We start from the raw sequence: 18,086 nt of genomic DNA on the forward strand, positions 1-18,086 counted from the left end.
GCCTGCCCTGATGCATCTTTCTTCCTTGTGGTCTGACAATGTCCTGAAATTCATGGCTATTGGCGCAAGACTGGTGCCACCTTTGCCCGAGTCCTTGACTGATAGAATGATCTGACTCCCCAAATGTCATTGTTAGATATATTTGAGGTCCGAGGTGGAACCCAGGGCGAGCCGACCATGGTGGTTATGGTCACTTGAGTGAGTGGCGAAAAGCGATATCGTCAGAAAGTAAGAAACTCTCAACCCCTCCCCCCATTTTCTCTGAATGGCACAAAGGCATGGATTGCAGCATACATCAGGAGGAACCCATCTACCACACCAGAGGATACTCACAGACACACACCAGATTATGGGGCAAATGATGAGGCTTCTATGGTTTGGGTGTCAGCAACCTGGACTCGACTATCCGACATGGAGGATCTGACATATGTATATTGTGTCCTGCTGGCTACTGTCAGAAGCATTGTATTGTATTGTTGTGTTTTTTCTCATTCAAAACCCTATAAAAAATGTATCACAAAAAATCACTGATAATTAGTAGTATAAGGTGGAGGAAATTAAGGGACGAATATGGGAACATGATGGTATTCATGGTATCCGAGGAGGCAGGAAGTAAGTAAAATGGAAACAATGATTAATCTGGGCAAGGTAAAGCAGAGTAGCAAATAATCTCTCCGCATATTTGGTGGAAGAGATTCAACCCACACTTTTAGTCTTTTCACAATTGCTATAACTCTCCAACTTCCTTCCTTTTAACCTGTAGTAGTGGCCAGTAGGAGCTGCCTTGAGAATTACCAGAGAGGAGACATTTGTGAAAAAAATTATTACTAGCAGATTGTCTAGGTGAGTTTAATTGTGTACCAGTCAAGTTGGGTTGGCTCACTGGTACTGATGTTTTTTTAGGGACATTTCAAAACTCCTACCCAGTTATATGTCTGTGCCGTAGAATTATATGTGCTAATCAGTGTGTGGAAACTCTAAAGATTTCTGGTCCATTCATCAAAATTTGAACATAATGAGAGGCCTCTGGCACAAGCTATTAGCAGATGGGAAGAGATGGGTTTGTTGACCCTACATTCATTTCTGTGCATTGGAAGGAACTTCAAAACAACAGGTGATGGACAGAATGCAGAACAATGTCATACATTCACCCCAGTACAGAGATCTGGGCCTAAATCCATAGTTTTTTTTCTCACCATGCCTTTCCAGTTTGAACACAGCCATATGCAAATCATTCTTGACCCTGTGCCCCATGGGAACAGTCCAGCCCGAACTGCTAAGCCAGGTCCTCCCTGGACTGGAAACAAGCATCCAAGGACCGGTTTTGGGCTTTCAGCCCTCATCAGCCTGGATAGTGAGGTTCCGTAAAAATCGTTACGACGTTTTGGGCACTGCCGGATATGGACGAGTGTGGTATCAATGAACCGTAAATGACGAGTTGTGTAAGTGTACGCGTTTTCGCCATACTACTCAGAAGAGTTCCTCACATTTACAGGTTTCTTCAATGGACGCTCGGGTTCCATTTTAGATACGGCATCCATTTTGTTTCTTGCCCTCACGTAGTCAGCGAACAGGCAACTGTCCGCATCGTGACCCTTTTGTTCCCAAGCTTCACGGAAGAAGCATATGCCTTTTCATGCGTCTTTTATGAGTAGGGGGAGGACACTGCTAAAGCAGTTGCCTCCGCTCGGAGGTGATCCTGCCGTGCCGGTCTATTGTTTCAGCCTCGCACGTGCTGGGATCAAGTCCTTTTAGGCTACGATTACGCATCCAATATTATCCTCACACTCCCTCTTCCCTGTTGTCTGACTTCCTTGCAGCTGTTCTTGTCTCTTTCTCTTGTTTATTTACAACTCAAGTGGAATGTACCTAATGGTGGGAAGATGTGCTTTTACAGTTGGAACTGGTGATGTTAATGTAATTATGTTCCGGTGCTCTGAATACATGAAAGCGATCCTTTGAATTTTACTGTGGGAAATGAGTTGTAACCTTTTGCTTACATATTGTGCAATGACAAAATCCTGTATAAAAGAGAGCGACTCACATATGCAAAGGGAGCAGACTCTCAGAACCTACACTCTGTTGTACTTCTTGTGACTTTTGCCTCCCTGCAGTAATAAACGCTGATCTTTGACGCCGAAGGAAGTGTCCCGTGTCTCTGTCTTTAGTGCGCCAGAACAGGTATCCCACGAAGGTTCTACGTGTTGTCCCCTGGCACCGCTGGGCCTTAAATAGCCCAGTCCTTCAGTTGGCGCCCAACGCGGGGCGACATCGGCGGTACCGGTTCAAAGCCTGACGATTGTGAGGAACTTCGTGTGAAATCTCCGAGGAAAAGGTGCACCCCGCTTCATCGATCCTGTTGTCGAAATAAGTGGTCCGAAGATTTTTCCCGCGAAGATTCCCGCCTCCTGACGGCTGCGACGGACCGATGCCCTGACTGTCGACCTGTTTTCGACGCCTGGCGTAGACCTTTCGTACAGCGAGACGATAGACGGGCCTTCCGGGTGACGCCATTGTATTTTCAGTTAAGTATTTGTGGGTCGCTCCCAGTCCTTAGTGGTTGTTGCAGCTTATTAAAGCTTTGTTGTATTGCATGGTTCCATTGCATTTGTGGTTCTTAGTTGTTGGTTCTTAGTTGTTATTTGACAATTGCAATTGCCAAAAACCGAGGGTTTTGTCTTTCACGAAGAATTAGCACTTCGATAACCCTTGAAGTTTGATACTAGATTAGTGTACATGATGCCTAGCCATAGTGGTTTTCTCGGTTTCTTTAAATGTTGCAACAAGGATTCCCGGTTGGAGGACTCGTGTCCGATACCTCCAGTTGGAACTCCGATATATGAGCTCTATAGTCGACATGGTGTGGGCCCTATTATATATAATAAATATTGGGTCCGTTACACGAAAAAAGATGGTGTCCTTAGTTGGCCACCGCATAGAAGTTTCGACCTCACGATCTTAGATAATCTAGAAGCTAAGTTGTTTAAGAAGAAAGCTAGGCCAGCTATGTTTGATTCCTTCCGGTTGTGGCGTAAAGAGGCCAAACAGAAAGAAATCAAACAGCTTAAAAGGGATCGAAGAGAAGGTATCATTCCGATAATGCAAGTTGTACAACAATGTCAGCGAGATAAAGAAGAAAAAGAAATAGAAGTTTCCACTAGACTGCATCACGTGAGGATAGACAAATGTTACCCGGTTTTACCAACTAGTCTAGATAAGAAGGAAGAGGATTCAAAGGAGGATCCCCTGTTAGCATATTTGATGAAATCGCCACCTCCTTATGCACAGGGTGCTACAGCCCCTGTAGTTCCTCCTGTGGTTCCGCCTGTAATTCCTCCTGTTGTCCCTCCTGTTGCTCCAGCGGCTGCGGGTCAGCCCGTTGTTGGTCCTACGTTTGTCCCACCACCTGTCTATATTCCTACTGCTCCTTTGCCTGTATCTTCTCAGCCTCTTGTCCCTGCCACCCCGACTATCTTGCCTGCTTCTGCTGTGTCTGCCTTCACTTCAAACGTTGTGGCTCCTGTTCTCCTTTCTCCTTCTGTTCGTAATCGTATCCCTAACACTGTTGCTACCCTTTATTCACCGCTTTCTGGTCAGTTATTTCCATCCGATACTTCTGAAACTCCCCAAAGACGGAGTCAGATCCCTAGTGGAAGGGAGAAAGAGACGTTAGTGACAATGGCACATAGGTGGATACGACATCCTGCCAACTACCCTCCACGCATGGTTTTCGAGACGTTTTCTCAGTTTAATGAGCCTACGCAGAGACTCGTGTTCGACGAAATGTGTAACTGTTTGAGGGAACAATGGTATAATGACGATCTAGATAACGTACCGCCCGATATGATTGAACTTCAGGGTCAATTTTCGAATGGTATGATTGTAGGTAGAGATGTACGACGTGCCTTAGAGCGATTGTTAGCCCATAGGTCGACAGTGCATTCTCGAGTGTCGTTTGATGACAACTCTGATAATAGGAAAGCGGCTCCTGGTCAGTATCCTATGAGAGAAGTTCCGCCAGTATACATGCCAGGTGATCCTAATGCTAATCCTGTGGTTCCTCCATATTTCCAGAGAGTTTGGATACACCTCCCATGGAAGCGATCAGAAGTATTGCAGGTCAAACAGTCCTTGCCTGATCCACGCAAGAATCCGGCGGGTTACTATAAGGAGTTGTCTCAATTGGTAGATGCTACTATTATGAACCTTGCCGACATCGACATGCTGTTCGGTAATGTTGTACCACAGCCGGTTTGGGCGAAAATTCGTCAGGAAAATCATGCGAATGAGTTAGGCGGTGATTGGGCTGCAATAATAGCGGCTGATGGCCGACAAGTTGGTGGGGCTAAGCCTGAGCAGGTAATTTCGGATCTGCCCCAGAGAATAATTACGTTCATGAAAACACTTATGCCGGCGATGAGGGTAAACTGGGATAAATTAGCAGCTTGTAAGCAAAAGAAGGATGAGAGTGTCTCCGATTTCTTTACTAGATTCGAAGAGGCATTTGTCGATCATAGTGGTCAGGATATGGGCACTGAGGGAGGTCAACGGTTGTTTGTTGATAAATTTGTGTTGAATTTGTTGCCAGAACTATGCAACAAATTGAAAAATTCAGAAAGTGCATGGGCTGTTTCAACCACTGCACAGATATTAGCAATGGCTCAATATTATGAGAATAGGGAAAAAGAAGAAAGTGATCGTGTAGATAAGAAAACGAAGGAGCTCAAAACGAAGGTTTTGTTGCAGCAAGCGTATCCTCCGCGTTCAAATCACACTGATTTGCAACAGCAATATAGACCACAATCACAATCCTCCAGAATACAGTCACGTCCTGACTCCTCTGACTTTAGAACTATGCTTGGGTATAACCAGTGTGCATATTGTAGAAGAGAGGGACATATAAAATATGATTGTCCCACTTTGCGTGACCGCCTTAATGGTGTGTCGGCACGAGGGGGTCGTGGTGGTCCTCAACAAGCATCTCGAGGTAGAGGTCGCAGTGCCTTTCAAAATTAGACTGAGCGCCCTAGTACGTCCTCGGACGCGAATAATTGTTTTGACCAGAGAAATGTAAGGTCCGATAAATCAGCGCAGTATTACGCGGACGACTATTACGTTGAACATGAGACTGTTGTAAACGATCGTTACTAGGACAGCCACCGACAGAGAGAGGGAGTAGTATCAGTTCCGGTTGATCAGAGTGGGCCTTACGTCGCAGTTGCTACATCTGGCGTAGTTGAGCATTTTCTGCTAGACACTGGTGCGACGAAAAGTTCCATCATGCATTCGAAACTCCCTGGCGCACCTTTGTCCGGCTTAACGAATGTTTCCGTTGGATTCTCTGGCGCCCCTGTTAGCAATCCTGTTTCTAGCCCTTTGCCCCTTGCTATTGGTCCTCGTGAGCTGGAGGCTCCATTGATTCTATCTACTGGTTGTGGTGAGAATCTTTTGGGTCTGGATTTGTTAAAACGGTTATATGCGACTTTGTATTGCTCTCCCGAGGGAGTGGAGCTTACATTAGGTCGGAGAGTAGTCTCTCCCATGTACTTGTTGATCGATAAATTCCCGCCGGAATTGAGCTCCCTTCCTGCGTCTCTATGGGCCACAGGTCCCAATGACGTGGGTCTCTTGAACATCCCACCTTATATGATCAAGCTGAAACCAAATGTGCGATTGCCACGTATACAACAGTATCGTATCTCCATTGAGGGAGAACGAGCGCTATTAACGATTGTACACGATCTGATCGAAAAGGATGTCGTTGAAGAAACTCGGGGAAATGTGTGTAATAGTCCTGTGTTACCCATTTTAAAACGAACTGATCCATCTAAACCTCCTGTGTACCGTTTCATAATCGATTTGAGAGAAGTGAATAAAATCGTGATCCCACAGTTTCCCGTGGTCCCTGATATAACGGCTTTGTTGACCCTGATTCCAGCTTCTGCCTCCTGGTTCACGGTGATCGACCTAAAGAATGCTTTTTTTAGTATCCCGATTGCTGAGGAAAGCAGAGATCTATTCGGATTCTCATTAGGTGGTCGCAGTTTTAGACTGAAACGCGCACCACAGGGCTATTGTGAGAGTCCGTCGATCTACAGTCAAGCCCTTAAAAGTCAACTTGATTCATTTATATTACCGGCAGGCGCAGCCTTGATTCAGTACGTTGACGACCTGTTGATCGCCGCTGATACCGAAGATATTTGTAGAACTGCTACAGTCTCATTGTTGCGGCATTTATGTGACTTACATCACAAGGTGTCACCTTCCAAGCTGCAATATTGTTGCCAAGAAGTAACCTACCTAGGTCACTTATTGTCAAAAGAAGGGAGAAGGTTGACCCCAGAGAGAATTGCAGCGATTACCCGAATGACTGTGCCAAAAACTCAGAGAGATGTACGTGCCTTTCTAGGTGGATCACTGAAATATTATCGACGGACACATTATCGACTTACCAAAATATCGTTGACAAATTATCGACAACAAAAATATCGACTTACTATACTTATTACACAAACTACAAAAATATCGAGTAAAAAATATCGAGTACTAACTATATCGAATACATAAATATCGCTTAAAAAAATATCGACTACAATTATATCGTTGGACATGAAATTAGCCCTAACACTACAAAAATATCGACTACAAAAATATAGACTACCACAATATCGTTAAAAAAATAATATCGAGTTCATGTTTGCACACTTTTCTTTCTAAAATACCATCTTTATCATCAATAAAAGTCATTTCTCAGTAAAAAAAACTTTTCACATATAATACCTGTTTCTTACATAAAATTACTATTAATCCACATTTACTATACATTCTATTACATGCATTTTATCATTTTCTATTATTCTTTGCATTTAACTAACATTTTCATTACTTATTTTCACATATAAATATATTTCATTTAAACACGAACCTGCTTTAATGCGGGAACAACCACATACCACCATTCTCACATCAACAAACACTCCAATTAACTTAAAAAAATTCAAACTAGCCTATACTATGCTTCCTTACATCCTAAAACCAATCAAATCAAAGCACACATAACACATATACTATAAAAGGGCTACATGCATTCTACCATTTGTTGCTGCTACCTATCTGGAAAGTAGATGCCAACACTTTGAAGATTTTGTTGCAGAATAAACATCTTTAAAGATCCAGCTTACTAGCTAATTAATCAAGTAAGTAACACAGCATTTTAGTAGAAAACTACATTAGAAGTGCACTATTTTCCTTACATCTCCTAACTCTTAGACTTATTTTATTTTCATGTCTTCCTACTTTTCTGATAGAAACTACTCCAACACAATTCCTATTACATGGTCATATTTCTTCATGTGCAAAATCAGATAGTAAGTATATAATAATTCTCTGTTACACACCAACTGCTTTGTTTAAACACTAATTTACAAGAGTATTTATTTTTCATTGACATTATATTTACAGATATACAGAAATGGTGCTATTTCTACAGCAAAAACGATAAAACTAACCTAATTACACATGTAAGTATAGATGTGTTTGTTATAAAACGGCCAATTTCATTAATGCACATTTTTAAACAACATATCTTGCTTTTTACATCTTCCCTATAGATCATTTGAAAAATCCAAGATCAACTATAGCAAAACACAAAAATACCCTTCAGAAAAATGTAAGTATAATTGTTATTTGCTAAAATGTTGGCACAAAAAACGCTAACTATATTCTTAACACCATGTTATTTATTTTAAATTGCCTCTACAGATATTCAGAAAACATCATACATCTATTCTACATATCATATGAAAACATCCTACACAAAATATACCAATATAGAAGAATCGCCTTGTAAAAAATGTAAGTATATTTATCATTTCTCTAAAACTGCCGAAAATAACACAGTCTATGTTCTTAACAACATCTTATCTATTTTATATTTCCTCTACAGATATTCTGAATACATCATACAGCTATTCTACCTACAAGAAAGAAAACGACATATTTAGAAGTTAGTATACGTTTAAATCTGTTACATTTCCAAACGGTTCAGTATTAAAATTATAATATTTTGCTTTTATTTCTTCTATCTACTCTACAGATCATACCTGTACTAAATTGATGAACTCCAGCAATTACTACTATTCTACTATTTAAACAAGTAAGTATATGTAATGTTTACATCAAATGCACTAGTAGACAAAAATGACAACTGCTTTTGAGTAGGAAATACATTTGTTATATATAAACATTAACGTTGTTTTTCTATATTTTCATACCAACAGCAAATAAAGACATACATACAAGAACATCATTCAAAAGACATTTCTGCTTCTGTGACTACTACTTTGATTAACTGTAAGTATAAATGCATCACTAATGATGTTAGCACCACATAAGTAAAAAATGTGTACTGATTTTGTTTCTTTCTACTCTTTCCTAGAACAAGTAAATCAAAATGACTGAAGGTGCAGAATTTGTCATGTCTCAGAAAAATAAATTGCTATTATGCTACATGGGTTATGTGTATAATCAGGAGAGACAAAGTGGTAGAAAGGTTTTTTGGAAGTGTACACAATATTACTCCAACAAATGTTATGGGAGGGCCACTACCAAGGAAACTAATGTGCTATTTACTAGAGAACATAATCATCCCCCAAATGTCACCGAAATTGAAATTAGAGATGCCTTAGAAAGTATTAAAAGTGCTAGCACACAAAGTGACAAACCCACCACCCAAATACTTAAAGAAGAACTGGTAAAAATCCCTAACCATGCTTCAGGGCAACTACCCTCTATTGATTCCCTGAAACGCACAATTGCACGCACCAAACGACTCACTAGCACAACCCAACCCAACCCAACTTGTTTTGAAGAAATTATTATTTCACCCGAAATGGCCATCACACACAATAAAGATAAATTTATTCTTTTTGATAATGAAAGCAGTACAAACAGAATAATTATGTTTGCAACTGCAAGTAATTTACGAAAAATCCAACAGTGTCCCCAATGGATGATGGATGGAACATTTAAACCTTGCCCAAAACCTTTTTACCAACTGTATTCCATCCACGGTTTATACCATCATTCTAACATACCTTTCATTTACTGTTTGCTACCCAACAAACAGCAAACAACCTACACCGAAATTTTAAATGTTCTCAAAACGGAAATCAATAATTATTTTCCCGAAAAAATAATTATTGATTTCGAATTAGCTATGATAAATAGCATTTTGAGAACATTTCCCCACACAGCAATCCAGGGTTGCTATTATCATTTTAATCAGAGTATATGGAGGCATCTCCAAAAATCTACTTTAAGTGTACTATACTCTACAGATAGCACCTTTGCCTATCAAGTTAAAAAGTTAATAGCCCTGGCCTACGTCCCTGTTACAGATGTTGCTGAACATTACAATTTATTAATTGACAGCGCATATTATAAGAGGAATGAGGATAAGCTAACACCATTGCTAGACTATTTTGAAGACACTTGGGTGGGAAGGTTGCACAGATCAGGACATCGACGCCAGCCCAAATTCCAAATCCCTTGGTGGAATGTCTATCTCAGTACTTTAAACCAAGAGGCGAAAACCAACAACAGTGTTGAAGGGTGGCATAATGCTTTCCAAGCAACTACAAACAGAGGCAAACCCACATTCCACAACCTTCTTGAAGCTTTGAAAAAAGAACAAAGCTATCAGGAACTAAGAATGGAACAATCAGTGTCACAAATAGGGCCCAAACTCACTAAACAAACCCAACAAATGTTCCGACTACTTCAAAGTCAAGTCACATTATACCCTACAACTAGAGGTTTAGAATACCTGGCAATAATAGCAAAAAGTCTTCTATAAAAATGTCAAGTAAATATACGAATGTCTTCTTACAATACTAATAAAAATCACATGTCATAAACATATATAATGAATTATAAATAAAACATATTTGTTTGACAAACTTTTAAAAAATATGTAAAAAAATTCGTAACAAATATGCAATGTTTATAATTTTTTATAACATACACATAACATTAGAAATCGACATTTCCCACCCAATCAAAATTGTAAAATAAATACTTAAAATTTTAGGAATTGAGAGACGCAATCAAGGAAAAATCAATCCATACAATCCAATCCAATATCTTACTATTCCAATATGGGAAACCCTCAAAAACCCGAAAATAAATTGTAAAACGTAAAAAAACGCTCCAGGAAATCCCGAAAACAGTAGTGTGTACACGTTAGGATTTAAAGTTATATACACACAATTTTAAAAAAACGGTCACGCATATCAAAGTATCAATCCGATTCGAAACCCTCCAAAAAACCCGAAAAAGGTTTAAAAAGTGAAAAAACCGCTCCAGGCAAACACGAAAAATAGGAGATAAAAGTCAAAATATAAGCATAATAACTTAAACATTTGTTTCTCCGTTAAAAAACACGCTTCCTTCCATGTAGTTTTCATGCGAGGAACCGAAACCTGTAAAATAACATACATAACGAAAGCCACCCACAAATACCCCCTTCACATTTGTAAATATACTAACAATTACCATTAACCATGTAAGAAGACATTTCCGAACACTTAAAATTAGACTTGAAGGAAAAAAAGCACGACACATCTATAACGCAGACTTTTCACCCAAACGCTACTTAAACTAATAATACATACACCAAAAAACACTACAGAGTTTGATTACACCCTCAAACATGACCACTTAATTATAATTTGTATTAAAAAATAACCTTACCTCTCTCCACGCGAAGCAACTCCCAACCGCGAGCTTCTCCAGTCCTGAATGGAGCGCAATAACCTTACGCGGTAAAAAAGTAGTCCCCTTAACCCATTTGTGTAAAAGGATAATAGAATAAACAATGTGAAATAAAAAATATATAATACATACACATGTATAATGTAACAAATTAATACACTATACTCATGACAATTTTCCTTTATTAACAAAAAATAATATATTTAATATAAATTAATATATAATATGTATTATATATTAATAATATAAAATAATTATGTAAAACTTTGAATAAAAGATGTAAATATTTAGTTATTCTGTATATTTATATGAATAATTTTGTGTATAATTTTTATAAAACATTATAAATGTTTATGGGAATAATTAATAATGATAAATAATATAACTTATTTATTGTTATTAATATAACAAGTAGAACCATTTAGTATATAAAGAATGCCCTGAAAAAAGTCTCTATTTTATCTGTGAATATATATATTTTTGTTAATAATCAATGAATGTTTATGTTTATTAATTAATAATAATAATAATTATTAAAATAATTATTATTTTTATTAATTAGTAAAAAAAGATTATATAATTATTTCTAATTATAACAAAATTATATAATTGCTTTACTAATATTTGATAAATACCAGATATTATAATTAAACATATTGTTTCCCTATACAATTATAAACTTTACAACCAAAGCGATTTATATGTTTTATGTAAAAACAACATTGTGTGAAATATACACCAAGAAAATTTATTTTGGTTTTTCAATTTATCCTAAGAAATGTAATAATAGTCATGTTACTTGTTAAAAAGAAATATGTATTATATATTTTATTATATTAATATTTAATATTAACATTATTAAATATTAATGTAAGAAATATATAACAAATCATTGTTTAATGTATTTCTATATAAATACTTTAAATTGTAAATGACTGATGGGAATATGTAAAATTTACTGAAAGAATCTAGTAATCCAAAATATTGTTTACATTGACCACATGTATATAAATGTAAAGATGTTATTGTGTGAATAATAAAAGTAAAAAAAAATGTGATGTTATATTTGTTTTTGATTTTATTGTAGTACACAATAAAAAAATTAAAAATTGTTTAATCAACTAATTTGAAAACATCTATGTTGCATAATTTTTTATTATTAAAATACAGTAATGAACAAATGTATACAAATGTGCTGCACACTGACCAATTTTATATGTATTGTTACTACTCCAGTCAATCTAAAATCATAGAAGCTGCAGGACACTAGCAAAAATTATTTTACTATTCCTACTACACTCAAGGTAATACCATAAAATGTGGTGGAGACTAACCAATGTATTTTTATTAATCCAACTCCAGTGTTGGTAATATTACTGATGGTGCTGGACACCAACCAATTAATAATTAGAATTCCAACTCCACTCTAGCTACTGTCTGGAAACATGCTAATACATAAATAGTTTTTATCTAAATAAAGTGTACTAATGTAAAGTTATAATAATATCTATTTTCGTGTAATAAATTTAATGTATCACTGTTAAGTTAAACTATACATCAGCACTCTAAAATACCCAAAACTGTCCCAAAACACTAAAAAGACCCCTTGACCCTAAAGGCCAAAACTGACCCAGAACACTACAAATACCCCTTTATCAACAAACTGAAAACTGACCCTGAACCCTACAAATACCCCTTTACCCACAAACTGAAAACTGACCCTGAACCCTACAAATACCCCTTTACCCACAAACTGAAAACTGACCCTGAACCCTACAAATACCCCTTTACCCACAAACTAAAAACTGACCCAGAACCCTACAAATACTCCTTTACCCACAAACTGAAAACTGACCCTGAACCCTACAAATACCCCTTTACCCACAAACTAAAAACTGACCCTGAACCCTACAAATACTCCTTTCCCAACAAACTGAAAACTGACCCTGAACCCTACAAATACTCCTTTCCCAACAAACTGAAAACTGACCCTGAACTCTACAAATACCCCTTTACCCACAAACTGAAAACTGACCCTGAACCCTACAAATACCCCTACAACCACAAACTGAAAACTGACCCTGAACCCTACAAATACTCCTTTCCCAACAAACTGAAAACTGACCCTGAACCCTACAAATACCCCTACACCCACAAACTGAAAACTGACCCTGAACCCTACAAATACTCCTTTCCCAACAAACTGAAAACTGACCCAGAACCCTACAAATACCCCTTTACCCACAAACTGAAAACTAACCCTGAACACTACAAATACCCCTTTACCCACAAACTGAAAACTGACCCTGAACCCTACAAATAGCCCTTCACCCACAAACTGAAAACTGACCCTGAACCCTACAAATACTCCTTTTCCCACAAACTGAAAACTGACCCTGAACCCTACAAATACCCCTTTACCCACAAACTGAAAACTGACCCTGAACCCTACAAATACCCCTACACCCACAAACTGAAAACTGACCCTGAACCCTACAAATACTCCTTTCCCAACAAACTGAAAACTGACCCTGACCCCTACAAATACCCCTACACCCACAAACTGAAAACTGACCCTGAACCCTACAAATACTCCTTTCCCAACAAACTGAAAACTGACCCTGAACCCTACAAATACCCCTTTACCCACAAACTGAAAACTGACCCTGAACACTACAAATACCCCTTTACCCACAAACTGAAAACTGACCCTGAACCCTACAAATAGCCCTTCACCCACAAACTGAAAACTGACCCTGAACCCTACAAATACTCCTTTTCCCACAAACTGAAAACTGACCCTGAACCCTACAAATACCCCTTTACCCACAAACTGAAAACTGACCCTGAACCCTACAAATACCCCTACACCCACAACCTGAAAACTAACCCTGAACCTCCAAAAAACTCCTTTACCCACAAACTGAAAACTGACCCTGACCCCTACAAATACCCCTTTACCCACAAACTGAAAACTGACCCTGAACTCTACAAATAGCCCTTTACACAAGAACAGAAAACTGACCCTCAACCTCAAAAATACCCATTTACCCACAAACTTAAAAATTTCCCAAATCCCACTAAATACAACTTCACTCACGACTACCAAAATTACCCAGAACCCTAAACAATTAACCTATAACAAAAACTATGAAACTAAGCCAGAACACTATAAATAATAATGAACACAACATTAAACATAAATATATAAAAAAAACAAATATTTTTCAAAAAACTATTATAAAATATATTATCACATTAGCTATAATATTAATTTAGATTAATTAATATTGTTTAATTCCAATTAATTAATTAACATCAACATTAATTAACACATTACATTTAAATGTATACAATTAATGTAATTAAGTCATTATTATAAATTAATTACCAATTAATTTATTTAAATGATATGCAATATATTAATTACATCATTAACTAATTATAATTAATGTGTTAGCAATTAATAAATGTAAATAATATACTAATTCTTAATACAATAAATCACTAATTATTATTAATTAATAACCAATGTATCAATGAAAATCATATACAAATTTTTTTTTAAAATATTAATTATTAATAATCAATTAATCAATTAATCAATTAAATTATATGCTAATTAATCAATTAAACAATTAACTAATTAATTTTAATTAATTACCAATTAAAATCTAATTAAAACAATTACCACACATATATTAACTAATTAATTATTATTAAATTACTTCCCACCCTATTCCCCTATAAACCCACAACCCGCTCCTAAACATTTGGTACTATTTATTTATATATTATATATATATTATTTTATAAAATCAATATTTTCTAACATTTTCTCGATATTTTTTACTTTCACTATATTTCGATATTTTGTCTAGTCGATATTTTTAAGTCGATATTTTTGTATTCGATATTTTTGGGTCATTTTTGCAGTCGATATTTTTTTCAACGATATTCCTATAGTCGATATTTTGTTAATGTCGATATTTTTCCGTCGATATTTTGTCCATTCGATATTATGTAGTCGATATTATGTCCAGTTACCTTTCTAGGTATCACGTCATACTGCAGACAATGGATCCCAAATTTTTCACTATTGGCGAAACCATTGTTAGCTCTCACGTGCAAGGATGTTCCGACTCCTTTGCCATGGACTGAAGAGTGTCAAAAAGGTTTTTCTGAATTACGTGATGCGTTGTGTTCGGCTCCTGTGTTAGGTACTCCTGATTACAGTAAGCCGTTTACACTGTACGTTCACGAGAGGGATGGTTGTGCGTTGAGTGTTCTGGCGCAACAATTTGGTGACAAACAGCGCCCATGCGCATATTTTTCTTCGACCTTAGACCCAGTAGCTAGAGCTTTGCCGAGTTGTTTAAGAGCAACAGCGGCAGCTGCGGCGTCCATTCGACAGTCCGCAGGTCTGGTCATGGATAATATGCTTACGGTGATGGTTCCGCATGCAGTTGACACTCTCTTGAACCGAACGAAAACTCAACATTTGACGAGCGCAAGGTTGTCTGGGTATGAGCTGACGTTACTGGCTAGTCACATACGGATAAAACGGTGTAATGTGTTGAACCCAGCAACATTATTGCTGATCAATACGGAGTCAAGTGATGTAGCACCACATGACTGTTATCTGAGAACCGAAGAGGAAACGAAAGGTCGTATTGACCTAAAAGATACCCCGTTGGTAGATCCCGATGGTACTTTGTATGTTGATGATTCCTGTTTTAAGTTACCGAATGGTGATGTGACGACTGCGTATGCTGTAGTGACGTTGAGAACGGGTGTGGAATCTACGAGATTAAATCAGAACTCGGCTCAGGCAGCTGAGTTGGTTGCCTTGACGAGAGCGTGTGTGTTGTCCAGAGGAAAGCGGGTGAATGTGTTCACAGACAGCCAGTATGCTTTTGGTGTGGCACATAGTTTTGGGCGATTGTGGAAAGAAAGAGGATTCTTAACGTCGCATGGCACAAAGATTCAGCATGGACAGCTTGTGAATGACCTTTTAGATGCACTCACATTGCCTAAACAGGTGGCCATAAATAAATGTAGTGCGCATCGAAAAGTGACAGATGATGTTGGTCGTGGTAATGCGTTTGCAGATGAGACTGCTAAGGAGACAGCGAAAGATCTGACAAATCGAATGTATGTTACAAGTTCAGTGAGATGGCCTGCGGAAACTAGTATGTGTGAGGACACAGTGGAGAGTGTGAAGGAAATACAGAATGAGGCCACTGAAATAGAGAAGACTAAGTGGAAAGAAAGCACGGGAAAATTAGATGGGGATGGATGTTGGGTTGATTTGTCAGAGAAACAGAGATGGATGTTACCGGATGCATATGTGCTTGCTGTTGTTACAATGGCCCATGGCACAGCACATATTAACTCGAAGGGCATATGCAAGTTGTTGTCTCCTGTATGGAAGAATGATGGGATTACTAAATGTGCAGAGAGAGTGGTTAAGAATTGCATGGTATGTTTGATGCATAATCCCGGTAAGGGCACCCACACTCCACCTGGTCATTTTGCCCCTCCTACATGTCCTTTCGAAGTTATCCAATTGGACTTCATCCACATGGAGAGATGCAACAATTTAAAGTATGTGCTGGTTGTGGTTTGTGCGTTCTCCAGATGGATTGAGGCTTACCCTCTTAAGGATAATACTGCCCTATCCACAGCTAAAATTCTGCTCAAAGAGTATTTCCCCAGGTACGGCATGCCTCGGATTGTATGGTCGGACAACGGAAGTGAGTTTGTGGGAAGCGTGATGAAGAGTGTGTGCCGTGGTTTAGGAATATCCCAGAAATTTCATAGTGCTAATCATCCTCAGTCAGCGGGTTTGGTGGAAGGATACAATGGTACCCTGAAACTAAAACTTGCTAAAATTCAGGCAACAACTGGTTTATCATGGCCTGACGCTTTGCCTCTAGCTCTCTTATCGACCAGGGCTACTGTACACTCTCGAGTAGGGCTTAGCCCATATGAGATTGTGTTCGGCCGCCCTGCGAACATTTGGGGGGTTCCAAGACCTAAAGAATTAAACAGACTTGAATATCCAATGTTAATTGATTATCTATATGATCTGACTGCTAAATTGAGTTTGATTCATCAACAGGTCTTTGAGGCTCTGCCGTCACAAACAGAGGGTCCTGGTCATCGGCTTCAACCAGGGGACTGGGTCCTCACCCGAAATTTCGGACGAAAACGCCATCTTGAGCCGAGATTTGTGGGACCTTTCCAGGTGCTACTAGCATCGAGGACGGCGGTTCGGCTGGAGGGACGGAAACACTGGGTGCATGCCACCCACACCAAGAAGATTCCGCTTCCTCTGCCGGCAGACACATGGATACGTAAAGGTCTTTCCTCGTCTGAAACTGACGTTCCCCAGCGCTTTGTCCCATTTAGCGAAGCTCAGACCATAGGGAACACTTCAGTTTTATCTGACACCCCTGTTGATTCCTCCCAAACAATTTTCCTTCCTTCAACATTAGGGAATACAAGTACTGAACAATTGCCTGGACAATCGAACACTCTTGCGCCATCCAATCCACTGTTTGAAGATCAGACTCGACCCGGAAGAAACCGATACTTTCTTCGTACACGCAATAAGGATGAATGAATTGTTATCATTTTGATTTCAAAATACCCCCTCACATTCTGCCTTGACCATTGTGGACATTTTATTATGTATGTATTTCTTTTCCAGAACAGCTAGGAGACGTATATGAAATTGATTATTTAACTGATTAAAACCTGCCATCTGGGTTGGCCGTAGGGCCGCACGGGCACTTCTTTCTGTTTAGCAGTTATTGACATTAGGTTAATTTCTTTTGTCGATTTCTGGGAACTCCTGGGAATTGATAATCGCTACTCAGAACGAAGTGCGTCAAGAACGTTGCGGACGGTTGTTAGAGGATGGAGTTCTCCAAGCTGACGAAGATAGAGGAAAAGACGGTGCAAAGATCTAAATTGTACAGCACATTTCGAACAAAGTGTTTTTTATTACAGGTTTTCATGTTGTTCCTAACTGTTTCTATGCTGCTGGTGGGTGGAGTATATTTTGGTTTTCTATCATTGCTGCCTTCTGCCTTACCCACCTCTCCTTCTCATGATCTAAATTTCGTCTCTACTGTTTCTCCACATTCTTTTCACCTACTGCCTCAACATGAACAAGTCAGACGTGCGGAATTTAGAAACAATTCCTTTGTGCAACTTTTGCATCAGCATCAGTTGGTGGTAAATACTACAAACTGTTGGGTGTGTGGGCTAATGCCACAAACCATGGACAGGGGTATCCCATATTT

The sequence above is a fragment of the Lissotriton helveticus genome, chromosome 1_2, assembly GCF_964261635.1.
Source record: "Lissotriton helveticus chromosome 1_2, aLisHel1.1, whole genome shotgun sequence".
Classification (NCBI taxonomy): Eukaryota; Metazoa; Chordata; class Amphibia; order Caudata; family Salamandridae; genus Lissotriton; species Lissotriton helveticus.